The sequence below is a fragment of the Siniperca chuatsi genome, linkage group LG4, assembly GCF_020085105.1.
Source record: "Siniperca chuatsi isolate FFG_IHB_CAS linkage group LG4, ASM2008510v1, whole genome shotgun sequence".
NCBI classification, from domain to species: Eukaryota; Metazoa; Chordata; class Actinopteri; order Centrarchiformes; family Sinipercidae; genus Siniperca; species Siniperca chuatsi.
In genome coordinates, this window is record NC_058045.1 from 17593766 (window position 1) to 17615165 (window position 21400).

Here is a 21400-nt window from a genome sequence, read left to right on the forward strand (position 1 = left end):
CCCAGTCACATGCAAGTCACGTCGGTGCCCCAGCAAGGCAATTAGTAGCTCTCATTTGTGTGTGCCTGCAGGAATCAGAAGAGGTGACAATCTGCCTGGTCCAATAAGATGACCATGACAGTGGCTGACTGTGGCTGGAGCTGTGTGTACATGTATGTGTGTGTGTTTATATGCGTGCATACTGTATATGTGTGTGCACTTGTGTTAAGGCAAGCTGTTTTGTCATTAATGGGGCCAAGTCTCGCCCTCTTATACAGCATAGTATTTACATTTCTACAATTCCAAAGCTGATTATGTGTGCCTGCTTTTATGTGTAAGGGAGGGTGAGAAACTGGATTGGACAGATGCAGCCATATAATTTTTCAGCTGCTTTTACAGTTTGTTTGTGTCTTTTTTTTGTTGTTGTTGCATAGACTACATCTTTCAGCTTTATCTCTGTCTGTGTCAGACAATCTGAAATGGATAGTCCTCTTCCCACTCTCACACTTATTGATCTGTTGACACAAAAACCTCTCTGCCTCCTTCACCCAGAGCAGGAGCGCTCCTAGCACCACCTGCTGTCTCTGCCTCCCCTCCTTGCTGTCTCTCTGGGCTTTCATCTCAAAGTACTCCTCCCCTCTACAGACACAGACACACACATATACACACATACACAGACACCTTCAGCAAATGCCAGCACATCTGTCCTCAGAGAAAAGAACCTTATTTTCTGTGAGACTGTATTTAAAATGAAGGTCGAATACGAAAATAGTTCTATGTGCCACAAAATACACTTTTGATGGACAACATGACAAAACAACTGTTTTTTTGCAAACAGAAATTACATTTTTAATTTCACTTTGTACTATTGATCTCACAGCGCTGCCAGCTTGTGGGAAATGTACTGTATTTCCTCTCTGGAGTGTAATGTGCCTTGCCTTAAAAAGCAAAGAAAGTCATGACCATGGCTGGCACACGGTGTAAACATGTAATATGTTATTGATTGGTCAGCCAGTATTATGACCACTAAGCACTGGAGCAGATGGCAGCAAGCTAGGACCCAAGGGTGAGATGGAGTTAATAGTTTGTCCTTGGTCAAGGTTAACCTCTACATCTCTACAGTCACACACACACACACACACACACACACACACACACACACACACACATTCCGTGATATAATTACTCCCAAAGTACCCCATATTGCCCAAAAATGCAGTGGGTGCAGAATCTACTGTGGCTAGTGGTAAATGACACACATTTTGGAGAGAAATACAAGGAGAAGGGAAGTTTTGGAGAGGTTAGTACAAAAAAATTAAATGATAACAGTGAATTCTGGACAGCTTCATGTGCGAGTTTATTATAGTGATTGAGCGATAGAGATTGGACATCTTAAGGTTTGAAGGTGAAATAAACTAAGGATGAACAGGTGAAAAAGAGATGAAGTGAAATTGGTGGAGGGAGAAAGAAGGAGAGAGATTTTGCAGGATCGAGCAAGGAGTGGATGTTTAGGGTTATGTGCAATGGGATCCAGACAGCAAATTGATTATGGAGCAGAAACACTAATCCGCTGTCTGAGCCCCATATCGCTGCTGTAAACAGAGCATCCCCACAGGACCACAATCCTGCACCCACACGCATCTTTCCAAGACTTCCTCATCAATACGATCCCCCGCCTCTCCCCAAACCTCTTAACATAGGTACTCCATGCCTGCCAAGATTTGTCCTCCTCTGAATATAAATCTTGCTTTACTCCCCTCAGCCCAACCTTTTCACTTCTCAATTTCATTTGCATTCCTCAGCTTTAGCCCCCTCACCTCCCTTGCAACCCCTGTCCCTACCTTGTGCCTTTTGTACATGTGTTTTGCATGTGTTTGTCTTGTGTGCATGTGTTTGTGTGTATTTGTATCTATGAATGCACCTAATAGGCAAATGAAAACAATATTCATCATCTAAATCTAATCTAGTTGTTGAAATCTCTTTATAAATCATGTTTGTGTATGTATGGGTGTGTATACATGCATGTAATAATGTGTCCAAAGGTATCAGCGTATAGGTTATGCTAGTATCTTATGGTGTGTTATGACATTTAGTGACTGGTATGTAAATTTGGTTTGAGGAGATATAATTAGATATAGCAATTCATAACTACATTCTATTTTTCTCTCATAGCCTACACATACCTACTTTCTTTCTGGAAGCCCTCACACACCACCCATTTGCTTTCACATTTTACTGTCTGATCCCTCAGTGATCATATAGGGCCGTGGTACATCAGGAGTCACCATGCCACTGATCAATAGAGGAAAAGAGAGTTTCTGTGACTGTCTTCACACACACACCCACACACACACACACACACACACACACACAAAAGAAGGCTAGGGAGAAAGGGCTTATTGCTGCAGTAACGCTTTAATTCCAGAAAGCCACTTTTATGTTGTCTCCTGAGATGCATGCTTAAGAGAGAGAGAGATACAAAGACAGTGAGACAGTCAATGAGAGAAAAAGACATGTACACTAAGGAATTCCAATCGTTAGACTTAAATTTGCTGTTCTGTTGGGACTTTGGAAGATTTATTTTTAGTAGACATGTAGAAGTATTTCTCTGTCTTTTGGTTTCTACTACTAATAGTTTTTAGCTTGGGAGTTCTGGATGTCTGGCCACCTAGAAGGAGTCATTGGGGCACTCCTCAAAGGAGCAGTGTTTTTCATCCTTATCTATGTATGATTTTAACAATAGGAGTAGCAATCAATTATGGTCCAAAGTCAGTTATTGTTCTCTGACTCACCAACTCAGCCAATACAGATCACCTCAGATTGTCTTTTGAGTGATATACTCGTGCAAACATTAAAACCTATAGCAGTTCTTCCCTGACACTTAATCAAGCCACCATCCGGGGTTGGCTGTCGCTATCGTTGTATAATTGTTTCCCACTCATAACTCATTATGATGCATCGATTTCAACTTTTAAAGATCAATGTTTTGGTTTGCCGTATTCAGCCTTTGCCAAAACATCAACCTTTTTAAGTTGAAATTAACTGCCTGCGAGCCAGCACGTCACTGGAATAGGTGTGTGTTTTCCCTCAGTTTTTTAAAATATAATTGTCAATAAGGAACTAACAATGTGACTAATATGTTAACATGCTAACAGTTGTGACAGAGATGTGTTTGCCTCACAAATATGCAATATATACACCACATTTATTATGTTACAGATACACTCAGTAAATTATTCTCTTCAGCAGTTGGTGCGTGATATTAGCTAGCTAGAGCTAATGTCTGCATAGTTGGTGCATTGGCTGTCTGATGCACTGCTCTCTAAAAGAAAAAAAAGAAAAAGTGACATTTTTGTAAAATTCTAGCTAACAGAAGCTCATTTGCTTTGCAACATTGTGACTGTATGTGCAGTTACCTTGTAAAGTTATTTGCTTATTTGCTAAATGTGGCTAACGTTGCAGCAGGTAGCTAGTTATCAGAATTAAAGTTGCTCATTATTCTGACCCTTCCCAATAGTATATAAAATAAGCCATTGTTTGGTTGTTGTACATCATAATGTTACACAACTGCAAGACACACTCAAATGAATGCTTGTTCCAACACAAATGTTGAAATATTAGCCTTGTGGACATAGCTAAATTGGGTTTATAGCTGTCTGTCATGGGAGCTGCATTTCTGAACTATAGCTCTAAATGCTAGTGTTCAGTATCATAGGAACAGTCAAAACATTAAACCCTGACTGTCCCCTATGTTTTGGCTTTTTCTCTGTCACTACTCGGGGAAATTTGAGTTATTTACATAAATGCAGTTAACAGTGTTGTTATAGCTTAACATTATTTACAGTATTTTTGGTAGCAGTGTCATTTTTAAGGAAGGTCTTGTCGGAGATGCAACTGGCTGTTTTCTTTGCATCCCACTGTGAGCCTTCCCTTGTGTTTTTGTGTCCTGTCATTTTTAGCATATAAAGAATAGCAATGAAAATGAAAAGCCTTAAAGAGACTTTTCCTGAGAAAACAAAAAAATAACTGTTCAGCACTTGTTAGCTGTCATCGATTGGTTAGTTTCTCTTATCAGTTCAGTCATCATGGTATAACTTTTTTTTTCTATTCAAACAGATTTGCAAGAAATGCATGAACACTCATCCACAATAGTAAAACCTTACTTGACGCAACTTTCTCCATTTGTGCCATGCGCTTTTCTTGCACCCATTAGCACTCTGTCTGTACTTTTTAGGAAGTGCAGATTATTTTATTCTTATATGGGTAAAAAAGCTCTTTATGACAAGCAATCCATGCATCCTCTTTTGGTGGTGCAAAATGGTGCAAGAACAAAGAATTTTATAATTATATAATTGTAATAGTTCATCATCATCATCATAAGTCAAACTACTGGATAAATGCATGAGACAGAGTTATGAAATAATAAATAGATAATAAATAGAGTGGAGAACATGTGGATTGTAACGGACACGTCTGTGTGTGCGTATCACGCTCACTCACTTTGCACACAGATTCTGCTTGATATTCTTTTGAAAATCTGCCTGTTTGTCTGTATGAGGTTTATTTTATAGAAATAGATAGAAATTATTAAACAGAAGAGGGAAGAAATAAGACTCCAAGTCTGTTAAACCCCAGGGCTTACTGTTAAAAACATGTCACCCCAAAGGAAGAAAGAGAAAATGATACAAGGTATCTGGGAGAATGGTTTAAAAAAAATTTAAAATAAAAAACGCTACATGCATACATAACAAATGAAGGAAATAGAATAGGTGGAAGTGGAAGCTTTGGCAGTAACTGTATCTGATCTCCTAAACAAAAAACACCATAAAACTCAATAACTTCAGACATGGTTTGTTTTTGAGCTCAGCTTTAGTCAAACTTCATCCACTTCATGATCAGTAAATCTATAAGCGGAAAAACCATCTGAATTACAAGAGGTTAAAGATTTTCGACATGTGGCAAGTTTGCTTAGCATGAGCAATGGAGGCCTTCTGAGCATATAAATCACACAGTGTTATCACACTAAAACGGTAAAGCCTGCTGGGGAGCGTAGCACTTTTAATTACAAATGCGAGGACCCCCATTCATTGCTCCATCACTCACTACATTAATTTACACCTATGCATAAGTTATGTGCTCTACACTTTCTTCACTTTGTATTTTGGTTTTGAAGACTCTCTCTGACTGACATAGTATATATAATCTTATTTTCTTTGTAATGCATGTGATAATGTATAGTGTGTAAATCTAAGGATAACTTGAGATGTTATTAATGATCTTCTACCTAGTTACAATTGATCAGTTATTATGTACCTACTTTATTGTTACTCTTGCACAGTTCACCTTCACCAATCTGGCTGTTTTTAACAAACAGCTTCCTGGTAAAATATGTGAATTTAACGTAGTGGCACTTGTTAGCTACATCCCACATCACCACCTGATTATTGAATGGAAATTTGTTGTGTCCATCATCCAGAAATCCTTCACTATGACCAACTGTCATAAATAACTGCTTAAGTAACTTGTCTTAAACATATAACAGATCATTTTTTAAATGAGTTGTGTACATTTCCTGTCCTATACCTCAAAACTCTCCGTTAGGAATTTTACTTGTAATCTGCCATCATTGCGTGCTCGGTGACAGAGGAGAGCAACAGGGCAAATCGCTCACTGTGTGAAGGTTGTACACCTCCCTCAGTCATGGTGTACATTCACATGAACACACAAACCAAGGAAAAGGGGCTGACAGGGATGTGAAGCAGGCACTTTGGGACACAGTCTTATCTGTCTGTCTTAGCTGCTTGCCCTTCACTGGGTCAAATAGATGGGTTGCGTGAAGCAGGGAGGTGTCAGTGGAGCATGGCCAGAGGACACAGGACAGAGCCCCAGAGATGAAGGCATAGAGGGAGGGAGCTGCATTTCCTCTAATGAAAAATTTACATTGCCTCCTACAAAAGGAGCCACTACAGGCCCTCTTGCCTTTATACCATTCTGTGTGTGTGTGTGTGTGTGTGTGTGTGTAAGTCCCAGCTTCTTGTTATGAATGTACTAAAACCTCTTCATTCTCTCTCTCTCTCTCTCTCTCTCTCTCTCTCTCTCTCTCTCTCTCTCTCTCTCTCTCTCTCTCTCTCTCTCTCTCTCTCTCTCTCTCTCTCTCTGCCATCACTATTCCACAGGGGTGGATCTAAGGTCCCTAATGAATGCAAAGCACACACAAACCAAACTGACAAATACAGAGACATGCATTTAGATGACAAGAGACTATAAGCATGCATAATTCATGCCACATGTGCAATGTTCCTCCAGTTTTTTAAATGTCATTCATTTGTGTTTGTGTGTGAATGTGCATTTGTGTGTGTGGGCACACGGATATTGTTGGCACTAGCATGACTCACATCAAACAGTTTTTGGAAACGTAGGGAGAGGGTGTGCAGAGGTGTTAAAGGGAGAAAAGTGTGTGTGTGTGTGTGCTTCTGTTAGCTTTGTCTTTTGTGATGACTAATGGCAGTTATTTGTTTCTCCTGAAATTTTCCTGAATACAAATGAGGTAATTTACCTACAAAAAAACGCCTCGGATTTAGAGTTGGGGTTGCTTTAGCACCACAAATCTATTTCACTTGTGCATGTGAGAGCCTCCAGATTCCATCCAAACCCTCCAGTGCAGTACAATGGTTCAAAGAGCAAGTTGGGAAATGAAAGCTGTCTAATTGAATATCCTGTAAAACTGGCAAGAATGAATCAGGACTGTATAGTGCCTGTCAAAATGCAAAAGAAACCAGACAGTTGGAATGTATTTTTGTAAAACAGACATGACAGGTATGAATGTATTTTCAAACAGAAACTGATTCTTTTGATATCGGATTTGACTGCAGTGGGGATTGCCACCTGATAAGTTTGATGTAGCCTACTTCAGGATTTTGAATTTCACCAGAGCTGTAGTGACACTGCTACTGGATTTTTTTAGTTGTTGATTTCGTACAGTATAGGCCTGTGAGGGCCGGGGACACAGTGTATAGAGCTTTGACCAGAGCTTTAAGAGTGCCTCTACTATTGATCTGCTGTGTAGATAGATACGAGAGCTCTGGCGAGTGCTGTGTGTGTTGTCTGTGATCCCAGAAAGCAAAAAGTCGGCAGTAAGTGTCCATGCACCCAAGGCTATAGTGCGGCAGAATCAGGTTCCTGCTGCGTTTGTGTTGATGCTCTGAGCCCGTAGTGCCTATGAATAATGGATTGTTAATCCATGTGTGTAAAATACATCTCTCTCCCACACACCTTCCCTTGCCTTTCTGTTGCTGTTTTTGTTGTATGTGTGCAAAGGTGTGTTTGTACTCGCACTTATATTGTATTCTGTGTGTGTGTGTGTGTGTGTGTAAGTGTGCTCGTGTGTTTGTTGCACTGACGTGCTTTTCTTCAGAGATCAGTGTCGGCATAGTGACTTTATACCTTGAGAAAAGGAAGGATTGTCACTTTGATTCTGCTGACATTGAAAAGCTGGTAAGAGAGAGGGGGACTTAACAATTTAACAAGGAGCACCACAGAACTCTTTAAATATTCATATTTGTTGAACTTTGCCTTAAAGTATGAATTAGATTTCATTTAACAAAAAGTAGTGGGTTGAGGACCTTTGCAATTTAATATTTTACATATCAGGCTGATGCTTGTATCCAGAGGGACATTGTGCAAGTTAAAATAGAAGGCATTTGTATGTTAACATCATTTTAAGCTGCCCAGTACTAAAGACATGCAAGGAACAAAATGGTGCTATGAAAGAAAGTGATAAAGGAATAGTGTTTGTATTGGTGAATTCTGGAAATGAAAAAGAGTATGGGTATGGCATAACCAGGCTGGGAAGATATGAGCATAAGGTGTAGCCTGTAGAGATGTATTTCAGCTCCACCAAGGAAGATGTGGGGTGACTGCTGAAGAGGGAAGAGGTGGAAAAAAGGGTAGGTATAAACGGCAAAACTACAGTAAGCTTTCTGGGCAGGTTGGGAAATACAGAAGGGAAAGGCATGGAAAATGAAAGAAAAAATAATATTTCAGAATGACAGCAACAATAGGTTAGTCTCTGATGGTAAACTTCACCAAGCTTCCTTGTACAAGCATTTTATCTCTTCCAGTGGTCCATATTTTGTTATATCTGACTCAACAAATACCCTTCCTGATAACCTTGTGCTATCTAATATGTAGCCCAGTGTTGAACATCATACAGAGTCACTTAGACTGAGAAACCATTCTCATTTTTTCAGGTCCTTAACTGTCTCTGTGACAGTAAATTTAGGCTAAGCATGTCATGTTTATGTCGCATTGTAAAATGTGTTGATGTGTTATTATCTTCTTCGTTATTTATGAATACAGAGCAGCATTTCTGTGTTGTACTCTTTTCTCCCAGCCTGTCTTGTTAATTCTTTTTCCCTGCACCTGCTCATTAAATTACCCAATCAGACTTCTTTAGCTGTCCCATCTAATAATCACATTGTTATAGAAGCCTCTGCGGTTTGTGTGTTCTCTTAAGAGGGAGGCTGTGAGGAATTAGGAAATTAAAAAATAACTCCAAATGTGTTAATTACAGCTCACTTTCCCCCTCTGAAAACAGATACTCACTGGTGTGAGTGCGTGTGTGTTTTATGTATGTGGTAGTGTGTGGGTGTCGGTGTGTATTTATGCACATGTGCAATTATTTGAAAAGAAGAAAGTGACAAGACAAAAAGAAGTGAGAGGAAAGTGATTAAGGAAGTGCAGTGAGGAAGAGAGCTGGCAGACTGAAGGGGAGCTGGATCGTTACATTGAAAGTGCAGATGTTGTGATTTTGTCTTCATCTCCATTACATGTCAAAGCACATCTGGCAAGATGGAGCTCTGCTGCAGCAGTGATGAAATGACATTCTAGTTCAGATTCTGTGATTAATGAGCAATGTTTTATAGTAAGTCACGTGCCATGTCTATTGGATTTTTGCTGTCAGACTGTAAAGCATGATATATGTTAAATAATGGCAGTAACACACAATTGTAAAATAGGAGTATTGTAAAATAGAAATAGACGTATTTTAAATGCTTGAATTTAGCTCTGGGAGGCTGCACTTAGGCACAGCTGTGTTTTAAGCTAAATGCTAAAATCAGAATGCTAACATGCTCATGTTTAGCAGGTATAATGTTTCCCATGTTCACCATTTTAATTAAGCATGTTAGCATGCTAACATTTGCTAATTTACACCAAACACAACATGCTGTTGAGACTGATTGGGATGCCATTAGTTTTGCAGGTATTTTGTCATAAAACCAAAGGATTGGAAAATCTAGAGAAAAGGTCATGACAATTAATTATGACAACTCATCATAAGGGGCTCATGAATGTCTGTACCAGATTTCATTGCAATCCATCAAATAGTTGTTCAAGACATTTCACTCAAAACCACAAATGTCAGGCTCATGGTGGCATTAGTGAAAAAGTCAGGGCATCACCAGTGTCATTGGGGTTCATCGTCTGGACACCATGGCAATTTATCCAATAGTTCATGTGATATTTCAGTCTGGGCCAAAGTGGTGGACAGACAGATGGACTTTGCCATCTCTAGAGCCATGCCACTAGCATGGCTAAAAATAATTATAGCACTAGCATGATTGGAGATCTTTGTTTTCAGACATATTGTCATGTAAACACTCTATACAGTCACTGGCAAGCTTTCATTGGGTACTTTTGAACAGCTTATCTGATCTGAACATCTAACAGCTGGACTGTTATGATCAGCAAATGTCAATGTCTGTAGGCAATCTGCCGGTGCTTGTGGGTTTTGTTTACATTTGAGAATAACATTATTTGGCTTGGGTAAGGCAGAAATGACATACTGTACAGGAAGTGGACTAGGCAATTAGAGCTCCCTCTTCTGCTGTCTTGTATCTTGTCAGGGAATTATACCCATTTACAAACAAGAAAAATAGGTTCTCTGGAAACTCTTTGCATATTCTCTCTGCCATTTCCTCTCTCTCACTCACTCACACACACACACACACACACACACACACACATACTTCCACTCTTGTGTTCTATCCACAAGGCAGGTTGTCATACTGGATCTGTTGAAACTTTGCCTTCCACCCTGTCATGCATGCAATGCTCCCGCACACACGGGTAAAAGCCCTCCAAAGATGTCACACTGTGTATAAACATTCATTATTCATTCTAAAACCACACATAGACACGACACACACGCACACTCATACACACACTTGCACAGTGAGGGTAATTAGTGGAAAGATGGAAAGAACAAGGCAACTGTCTCTCCGCACAGACAGGAAGAGGCTTTCACACAAAGATGCCTGCCTCACACTGTCTCACCTACTATGTTCCCTTTAACCACACACACACACATATGCAGTCATCACAGTGAGTTAGCCTTCAGGTGGAATTACAGGTCTGATTTCAGCTTGGTGGAGATGTAGGAGGATGATAGTGACAGGCTGAACCAAGGAGCAATGAATCAGTGCTTTATCAAACCTTTGGCCGTAGGTATGAACTGTCAACACAGACACTCTCACACACACACACACACACACACACACACACACACACACACACACACATTGGCAAACATCTCCCTTCCACAGTTGGACACAGCAACAATGTCACAGCACGTGTCTGACGGCTCAGTGGGGCAGTTGTCAGGGCACTCTTCCCTCTTCCAGTCCACGGTCTGTCCCTGTGCTCCTGTGTTATTCTCCCAGTGAGGGGAAGGAGAAGTGAGCTAAGGGTGGCATGTTTAATTCAGCAGCTTCACGACAAGCCCTGTCACCATGTAGATTTATAGTATTGGCTAGAGAGGAACGAGGAGATGGTTGGGATTTAACTATCTCAAGATTGTAATGGGAGATTTAGCATGCACTTTACAAAATCACCTTAATCCAGCGTTGTTCTATGAAGGGAGGGATGTGAATGAAAAATGTAATGCTTTTTCTGATGGGGGTCCCGTTTGCACGTCTGAGTTTCCCTTTTGAACCAGACAGCTGCTCACTGGTTGTTTATAAATATCGTTGCTTCTGATTTTTGTGAATTTTGTGAATTTCGATTTTGACAAATAGAAATTCTGTCTTGTATTCACCTGTGATTACAGATTAAGATCAATTTCCCAAGGATGGACATGCCTCTCAAGTTAAAAAAAAAACAAAACAATGAAATTGCTTCCAGTTCCCTGATGATGAAATATCTGATAGGGGCATGTCACCCCTAGGAGAAGGCAGGCTTTTATGACTGATGTTTCACAGGATGCATTAGTACACATAAAAGTTTATTAGTCAGGCAGCACTGGGGAGCTGTCAAGCCACATGGCTGTATTTTACTGTGTTGCAATGCTGCATCTAACTATGCTGCTTTTGCAGGAACATAACAAATTTCCCAGACGAATAAAACTCAAACTAGTCTGTGTTTGTGCAGTGCCATCTGATGCTTATACATCAGACGGCAGATATATATGCAAAATTTGCATTTAGAACTTTTCTTGAAAGTCGGTTTTGTGGTAGAGATCATAACTGTTAATCTTTTTGTTCGTTGCAAGAGGAAGATCTTTGTGCTGCACCCTGAGGGGAGTCCTTTGTTCCACAGTGTGTTTAACATTCTGCAGAGGAAAAAGCAGGGAGGGATGGACGAGGCATATGAGACTTTTATCAGGCGAGATGAGAGTTGTGACAGTCTGGAGTCCAGGTTTTCTGGGCTTTCTGTCTGGGTGTCCTTCACACTGAGGGCTTGGATGACGGGGAGGGGGAGTTTTCATGTGACAGAAGGCTTTGCCTAATAGCCAGTCTGTTCTCCAACTCTGTTTTTCTCTGTCTCATAGACACACAATTTTTTCTCTCTTTTTCTTTTTCTATCCTCCTCTTCTCTGGCCATATGTGCCTCTGACATCCCTCCGTCTCTGATAGAGGATGCAGGATAGGAATGCAGACAGAGGAGGAGTCAGTATCATTGCTCCAAGTGTGGTGTAAACAGGCTTTTAATTTTAAAATGTCTCCAATGCAATCTAGATTCCTGGACAGCTCGTCCGGGCACCTGGGCAGTTCACTGATTAAGGTGGTGCCGGCTTTCTGCTGTTGCTGCAGAGAAGGGGGTTGTTTGAAAGAGGCAACTGGGGGCATCTCTGCTAGCCTGCCAAGTGTGTGGGCGCTGCTGTGACCAGTCAGTCTTCATAATGGCTGTCTGACCCTGGAACAGAGCCAGCTCAGTGGTCACATGACTGACTGTGCAGATCAGGCTCAGAAGGACAAACTTCAGTAACCCTGGATCAATGGTGCCTATGGAGATGACAGGGCAGAGAGGGGAAGGCATCACGACCGTGGGAGAGATAGGAAGAAAAAAACAGTTGAAAAGTAGATACAGGACATAATGAAGGACAGAGACTGGACCAAGAAATACAATTACAGCCTAGTTGAAGTCACAAAAGAAGGTAGGGAAGGAAGAATGTAAGAAGTCTTAAGTAGAAGGCAGAGTGGGGACAGCATAGGTGCTCACTATTCATTACCTTTAAGCTGATGCTGTGTGCTTTCCAAAGGACAGATAAAAGTTTATCTCTCCAATGTGTTTTTCTCTCCCTTTCTCACTCTTGTGGGCTTGAGATTCAAACTTCAAACAAGTATTAGACACTACAGAATTTTCAATTTAAGCCAAAGACATAGTCTGCATTTAAAGTTGCTGTTTTTAAAAACATGCAAGAAAAGGAGGTTTTGCTCTATCCCCAGACCTGGGACCTGTATAATGAAGCAAGATCAATCTAGCTTTGTCTGAGATATATATGGGCTCAGTAGGCCTAATATTAGCAGTCTTAGAAAACCTGTCTGACAAAAGCAAGGCAGCTTTATTTATATAGCACATTTCAAACACAGAGGCCATTCAAAGTGATTTACATAGGCAATGAAATGCATTAGAATGACATACTATTTTTTGATTGAAGGACATTTAGTTGCATCCAGCTATTTACTTGCTCTAAGCATTGGTAGAGTGAGTCTTAAGGGACCATAGTCATAGAAAGAGGAAATCTGAGTCTGTCTGCATAGCTGTGGTAAGCAACGTTTTTGTCATGTATGATTTGGGGTAGGTTGGGGTAGCTACTTTGTCAAGGAGGAAAAACAGTCGATGAAATTAGGAGAGATCATAATGAACAGAAAAAAACATGTTTTCAGCCTGGATTTGAAGTTATCAACAGAGCTTGCAGTGATAGATTATTCCAGAGAAGTGGAGCTCGGTGTGCAAGGTTCGACTGCCAAAATAGTTCTTATTAAATTGAGAAATATTTAGGTAACCGGCATCAAGGGAATGTAAAGGAAGTGATGGAATATATGGATAAATAGGGCTGGAGATATATGAGGGAGCCAGTCTATTTAAAGCCTTATAGGTAAGAAGGATGATTTTGAAATCAGCTTTTGCGTGAATGCCAATGCAGAGACATCAGTACTGGTGTAATATGATCCAACTTCTTAGATCTTTTGAGGATCTTTTGGTGTCAATTGGAGACCTTTTGTTGCTGTCTTAGATAGGCCACAGAAAAGTGCATTACAGTAGTCTATTCTAGATGTTATGAAGGCATGTACAAGGATTTCAGCATCTGATTTTGATTTTTAAAAAATGGGGCATATTTGTGCTATTTTACGAAGGTGGAAGAAGGCAGTTTGTGTTATATACTTGATGTGTGGCTCAAATGTAAGAGAGGGGTTGAATACTATTCCTAGATTCTTCCACTGTATGGGTCTAAGAAATTGTGCTGCCATCAAAGTTAATGGAAAAATCTGTAAAAAGCGATGTGAAACTAGTTGGACTAACAAGCAACATTTCGGTGTGCATTCAAATGCAGAAAATTATTACATATCCAGTGATGGACTTCTGACAAGCACGTCTTTAAGCATGCACAGGCGGCTGTGGCTTGGTGGTAGAGCAGGTCATCCACCAATCGGAAGGTTAGCGGTTCGATCCTGGCTTCCCTCAGCCCACATGTTGAAGTGAACCCCAAATTGTTCTCGAGGGCTGTGCATTCACTGTAAAGGAAGTGATGATACATTCAGTGAATGTATGTGAATGGGGTGAATGTGTAGTGTGTGAAGCGTGATCGGAAGACTATACAAGTACAGTACATTTACTATATGATAAACAGGAGGGGACCCAAAATAGATCTTTAGGGGACCCCACAAAATAGAGGAGCACAAGAAGAGGCATCTCTAAGGACTATGAACATTAACCAATCCAGATTGGTCACATCACAGCTGAGCTAAGGCTGAGCTAAGGTCAAGGAGAATTAAAATGTACAAGCCAGTGTCGGCTGCAAGCAGTAGGTCATTGGTGACTTTGACCAGAGCAGTCTCAGGGCTGTGTAGGGAGCTGATTGAAAATTTTCAAAGATTTGATTGTTATTCATATCAGTTGAGTGATTTTTTTTCTAAAATCTTTAATAAACATGGCAGCTCTAAAATTACTTAAAACATAGGGATGCTTGAAATTGGAGGAGAAAATATCAGTAGACACAGGGCAGTTAATAATAGCTAAAAGGTATGGACCAACCATCTGAAAATACAGCTTTTAAAAACCAAGTAGGAATGCAGTTTGAAGGGCAGGTGGGTGATTTTGAAAGTGCAACAGTGCGTTCCAAGGATGACAGAGAGATTTCATTGGAGTGGTTTAATGTTGACGGTGAGCAAGAGTCAACATCAAGCTCTCTGAGATCAGTGTTAAAATGCTGCAGAATCTCAACTATTTTATTATAAAAGTAATTAAGAAGTTCCTCACATTTCTCTGGAGTGGATTCAACTGGCTGGCTAGGCAGAGGACCAGTGACAGAATTTATAGTTTTAAAAAGGATTCTGGGATTGTGACCCAGTCTAGTGATCATGTCTGAAAAATAGGTGTTTCTTGCTTCTTTGATTTTACATTGATAAGTGGACATTAGTTTTTTTTAGAGAATCAAGGAAGGCACTGTGTTTATCCTTTTATCGTGCTGCCTTCCTGCATTGTCTCTTTATGTTTCTTAATTCTTCATTTTTCAGGTTTCAACTTTTTTAATCTGATTGGAGCTATAGAATCTAGAATGTTTGTGCAAGAGCTGTTAAAAACACTGACAAGCTCCTCTACGGAGAGGCCAAGTTGTTCACTGGTATTAAAAAATGTATTTGAGGCAGTAAAATCTTGACAGAAGCGAAGAACAGAGAGTGAATTCAGGGGGCGGGAGCGAATCAGTGTGGTGGGTTTGGGGTCAGGAGAATTGAGTGGAACCTGGAAGAGCACTGCATTATGGTCAGAGATGGCAAAATCAATCAAATTCACATCATTCACACAGAAACCATAGTAGAACACAAGGTCAAGTGTGTGCCCTTTGTCATGGCTGGGCTGCTTCACATGCTGAGTCAGTAAACCAGTTCATTGACCAAACTATGATATTCTCCCAGTTGCGTCCTCGCTTGATTTATTTCATGTACCCAGCTTCGACGCCTATGTCTGGCTTGCAGTCTATGCTGAAAAATACCACGAAGCGTCCATTGTTTGAGAGAGAGACAGCTGTGGTCGAGCGACCTATAGGTTTAATAATGAGAGGGAGTGCTGTTAGGAGAAAGCCGGTGAATCAGAGAACTAAAATGTTATTTTCTGATTGTTTCACAGTGGTTACGTTCTAAAGCACAAATAAACACATCTGCGCTGACGCAGCAATTGCTTAGTGATATTGAAGAAATACGCTGAAAAACCATGCAGTGGTTAAAAATATACACTGCTGCTTCCTGCAACTGAGACAGTCAGTCCCCCCACCCCCCACCCAATAATATTACTACAAAGGAGTGGTTACCTCGTGGGCCCAATGCTGCAGGTCCATTAAATGGGCATGGACTCTCTTATGACATAAATTTTGTTCCAAATTGCCTTTCTATAAATAAAGGTAATGAAGTATTTTACATCCCTACCCCGATCCAAAAGAGAAAATCCTATCCAAACAGAAACCAACAGTAAAGGTTGCACCACCTCAAAATTGGCTTTATTAACATTAGATCATTAGGCTTCAAAGCGCTTTTTATTAATGATCTAATCCTCGAACACAGTTTTAATATTTTTGGACTCTGTGAAACCTAGTTATCTACAGATAATGCATTGCCTTTGGCTGAAGCATCACTAATTTTCTATACTCCCATATCATCCGTGCCAACAAAAAAGGTGGCGGTGTTGCACTAATTTATGACTCCAATTACTCCTTTCATCCCAGAACTAACATTCGCTTCTCATCATTTGAGGTGCTTTTAATGTTCTCCTCTCCACCCTCGCCTAACACAAACTGTCTGCCTTTCTACATTGCTGTTCTATGTTGTACCCCTGGAGCCTACTCACAATTCCTGGAAGGAAATTACAGAGTTTATCTCAGATCTTGTGACCCGTGCTGACCGCATCATTACAATTGGCAATTTTTAATATTAATTTGAACAGCACATCTAACGCACTAGGCTGAGCCTTTACAACAATCATTGATGCATTTGGTTTTACTCAGGCTGTCTCTGAACCCACACACCGCAGCAGTCCTACCATTGATTTACTTTTACTCCGTGGTCTTTCTGTCACTGATCTTTCAGTCCCCTCCCCAGCTCCATTATTATACGATCACTCTCTGATTCAATTTAATGTGCATATGCCGCCCATTTCTCAAGAAAAAAAGAGCCGCATTATCAATACATCAGCCAGAGCAGCTCTAGAATCATCTCTGCCTGATGCTTTCACAAAACTGAATAATCACCCTGGCTCTCTGGATAGGTTACTGTAGTGGTGATGAAAGGCTAAATATACAGTAGTAGCTGCTTTAATGTCACTGATTGGCATGTGGCCAGAGGTGCAACATGTAACTGAGTGTGTAATTATGCTTTAGCTCAGGTACTTTGTGTTACTGCAAAGGGATGACAGGCACTTAAGAAATTAGATTTTCGTTTTCTTTTTTTGCAAATGTTTTTTGTTGCAGTTTATTTCAGCTATTAAACCATCAGTTAAGTATTGGGCAGTGTTGTAGAACAGTGCTGAACCTGCAACAACCAGTATTTTAACTAAGCTTTTAACACAGGGCATCCTATTACATCTGTAGTAGCCATGATGTCGCTCTTACAGTGAAACACCTAACAGTAACATTGACTGTAGACCACAGTGAGTAATTTAACCTGTTTCTTTATGGGTCTGAGTTTTACTGTGTTTTAAAAATGAATAGCTGTGTATTTGTAAGCATGTCAAATGAATAATACCAGAAAATGACACAGTATAACCTCCAGAAGTTCAAACCTCTTGTTAGCAGACTATATCCAACATGTCTGTCCTCTCTCCCCTCTCTCTTTGTTATACAGTGGGGAACCATTAAGGTGATTCCATTATCTCCTCCTTGATTTCCTCTAAGGGATCTTCTTAACGTCATTCATTGCTATCTAATTTGTGACCAAGAGTATAATGGCTCTGGAAAATTGGATGGCACAGTCATGTCCCTAGATGGGGGTGTGCTTTTCTTCAGGATCATTTTTGATTGTCAGATTGCATCTCTGTGAAGAGGGGCCTTAAAGGAAGTATTATGGTGTATTTTCCCCACACGATGGTCCACAAAGAGTCACATACCTAAAGCAAGTGTCTTTATGTTCAGGTCAGTTTTAATTTCACATTTACACTAATGAGCAGTTCTGTTTTTGTGGGCTACATGGATGGGATTGCTGCAGTTCTCCTCAATTAATTCCTCAATTGCCCCTGTGGCCACAGACATTGTAAAATCACTAAATGAGCCAATGTAAGATTGAGTCTTTACAGTGGTTTAATGCTCTTATCTGAAAGGCTCTGCATTAATTTCTCTGTATGATTAACCGAAGGTACCTGTGTCAAAGTGAGCGAGAAATTAGTTCATGGAGGGATAACGGTATTCATCCAACTCCTCACACCTGCTGCAGCACAGACAAACCTGTGTGATTATTCTGATTGGCTAAGCATCAGCACACTATTTTATTCCGCTTCACTGACCTTTCCGCCTCACTGTTCACAGTCTGTATGCAGGAGAAGGAATCATCAGAATAATACATGCATCATGTAGTGAGTTGACTGCATGCAATCCTAGGCTGGAGTGGTACACCCCACACTTCCTGATGTACATTTTAAAATAACGGCATGCATGAAGATGAGTTTGAATGGCGTATACTTAAGGCAACACATCTGGTGGATGATGAGATGGATTTATCCTTGCCTCTCCTATTTTTCTCTGATGAATAAGCTGTGGTGCATACAAAGGGTCATATTAAACAGCCCCTAACTCTCCCTGTCCCCTGTACTATGATGCATTGCCTGTTGTTGTGCCTTGTCTCTTCACTTCCTCCGTGAACTGATTAAGTCTTTGGAACAGCATGGAAACACCACAGGGTGTTGCATTGTTTGGGGGAAGACAATCCCAGTGAACAGTATGAATAGACCAGTGACTCTGAAAGAGGCAGACTGTCACTGTTTGTAGCAATTATTCAGTCGGCTCAAAACATGTATCATATGATGGTAGGCTCTCTCTTTGGTCAGGCAGTTTGATTTACTCTCTTCCACTGATCTTCAGGCGTTAAGATACAGTCAATAATTCATTTAATGTAAATGCAGGTATAAATTGTACATTTGTGCATATTTGAAGACTTTCACCCAAAGTAAAAGGTAATTACAAAAAGAACTGTGTTTTCTTCATAATTGAGGAGATAAAAGAGAACACTTGTTAGCTTGATCAGACTGTCATTTTAGATTTGAAATTATAACAGTATTTTTTTTTCAGTGCAATCATCAGTTTTCTGTGGTCAGTCTGGATATCATGAGTGTAGACAGTTAAATTTCCTGGGGAAAAGAATCTCCTCAGCCCAATAAATCACTATGTAAACATAGCCAATACTGCTGTGACTGTGGCTCAACAGGGGTTGCTGCACAGATGCGGGCTATAAAGAAATTTTACGGATTTATCATTAAAATGCCCACAGAGTTTTGACATCCGTGTAGATTATTTTCCCATCTCATGGAGGAAGAACAGTGTTGTGTTTGTTTTCTTTGTCTCAAGGCAAATCACAAACATCATGAATCCCTACGTGTCTGCTTTGCAGAGTATGTGTGTGTGTGTATTACTGCATCAGAGAACATTAGACAAGGTTTTAATATTTGCTTAAAGGGGAAAGTTTCTGAACAGCCTTCTAGTTGGTGTATTTTGTGCTGTGCGTAAACCCCAGACTTATCAAGATGTACATTTAAACATAAATCTGAGCAAACCAAACCAAAACTGATATTGTGGTTGGTTAATGTTTTTATGGCAGACAAAAACTATACATACTATCATTTGCTCATGATTTTTTAGGCAGTGTCCTCCATCCAGCCTCCCACAGCATGTCACCTGTGTGTCATCATGTGACATTTACTGTCACATAATCCAATTGAAAGGCATATTTATGCATTTCAGTATATTCCTGTGCATCAGTTAATCAAACGTGTGTCGAATATAGATCCAATGTGTCAGTGGCTTAAAAGCAAAACAGTGAAACAGTCATAAAATCCAAGCTGTGAGTCATCCTTTCTGCCATAAACCTCCCAACACCTGCAGAGCTGGTAGTAACCTCTCAACACATAATCTTAATAGAGTCCTCGCTCCTCTATAACTGCTGTCACACTCGCTGAGGTTTTCTCTTTCTGCCATGATATCACAAACACTCTGTTACCAGAGGAAGATGGTGTATTATCCAGAAGATTTTAAAATACAAATAAAACAGGACTGGATAAAAGGAATATGATTAAGTGAACGTCATCAATTGAAAGACAAAGAAATCACTTACAATTCACATAATAAACAAGCATTAAAAAGGTATTATAGAAGTTACTTGGAACATTTTACTGACCTCTCTAACCACCTCTCTTCACGTGTGTTATTCTGAAGTCTCAAAGCCTTCAGTGCAGATCACAGTTACCTTTCGTCTTCAATCTGCTTTGTAAAAATCAGACAGGTCTCATCTAAAGATCACAGTCTGTGTAACTCATATGTAGTCAAAAGGTCAGGGATATAGTATGGGGCAGACGCAGTCATGCTTTGAAAGTAATCACTTTAATTTTAAAATAGTCAGTAGTAAAAATAACAGTTACAGGAAGTGACCAAAGACTCAGGGCAAAGTGCTTTTGTTTCTTTGTCGCAGTGAAAACCTGAGCAGCTGCATTTTGAATAAGTGATACAAGATCTTTCTCTCTTTTTTTTTAACCAGTATAGAGAATAAAGAGCTATAGTAGTCTAAACAAGATAAGATGCCTGTATGAATGACACTTTCAGTGTTTTGTTAACTGAGGACACCTTTTAATCTTTGTAATAGAGTTTAAATAAACATGAATTATGAGGTAAGGAGTCAGTGCTGTTTAAAAAAAGCCATACTGTCATAAGCTATAATTAGAATGCTCCAATGTATTGGCATTTAGGTGTAACACCTTTTGAAACACAATAGTATATAGTAAAAAACAGATAGAAAACATCATATTCAAGTCACATGTTATGTATATACTGTATGTATGTTTGTATGTATGAATGGACACATACAGTATATATATATATAATATACATACATACATACATACAAGAGATACAGACCCAACACAGACCAGGAAGGAAAGCGTAATCAGCTGTTTAAAATGTTGATTTTCATATACCAGTTGCTAAAGTGCACCCCTACATTGTCTTCTTCTGTTACCTCAGGTGAAGTAGCTGCACCTAATTTTATAAATTGCAAGTTCTTAAACTTAGAGCTGCACATCAAAAAGACTGTTGATGATTGTGTTCCTGGCAGTGCCTGCAAGTGCTCTTTGTGTTAGAGCATGAGACAAAAGCGCCTTATCAGACCGTGGCCTGAGTAACCTGTGACAGTGGAACTTTAATAGAAACTCCTGAAAAATGTATTAGTCGTGGCTTCCACACTTACACATCACCTCACCCTTTCTTGTTTCTGAGCCTCAGCAACAAGCTCCAATCACTTCCTGCCAACGCTCTGGCTCTCCTCCCTTTGTTCTCTGATCTTCACCTTCCTGAAGCTCCAGTACATTTCCTTCCTTAAGTCTTCCTCCACCTCTCCATGTCAGTCTTTTGCCCTCCTCGGTTTTTTCTTCACATTTCTCCTCATTAGGATACATCCATATCTCAAATTCTCGCTGGTAGGATCATCGCCGTGCAAAGTGTTGGGAAGATCACAGGGGGTGCTCTTAATGAAAGGTGTGTGCAGGGGCTATTTCTAAATTACACACCCTTATACAGGGCTATCAGATGAAAGAAACGAACATAAATCCATAGGGAGAAGAGGGGATGTTGGCAGATAAAATGGCATGAGAGAGAGAAAGATGTAAACCTTTCCAGGACAATGGACAATTAGATCCAACAGAGCATTAGCGCAGGGGGAGGTACATTACTCCAAAT

The 21400-nt window shown here is 40.1% G+C and overlaps 1 protein-coding gene across 4 annotated transcripts in view; it reads left to right on the forward strand.

Moving 5' to 3' along the window:
- Positions 1-21400, forward strand: part of trim44 (tripartite motif containing 44) — a 45570-nt gene that overhangs the window by 18861 nt on the left and 5309 nt on the right. Inside the window, exon 6 of one of the 4 annotated variants that reach the window (XR_006377607.1) lies at positions 72-152. The exons of the other annotated variants lie outside the window; for them this stretch is intronic. The gene's annotated coding sequence lies outside the window, so the exon portion shown is untranslated. The remainder of the gene's footprint in view (positions 1-71; positions 153-21400) is intronic. 4 annotated transcript variants of the gene reach the window in all.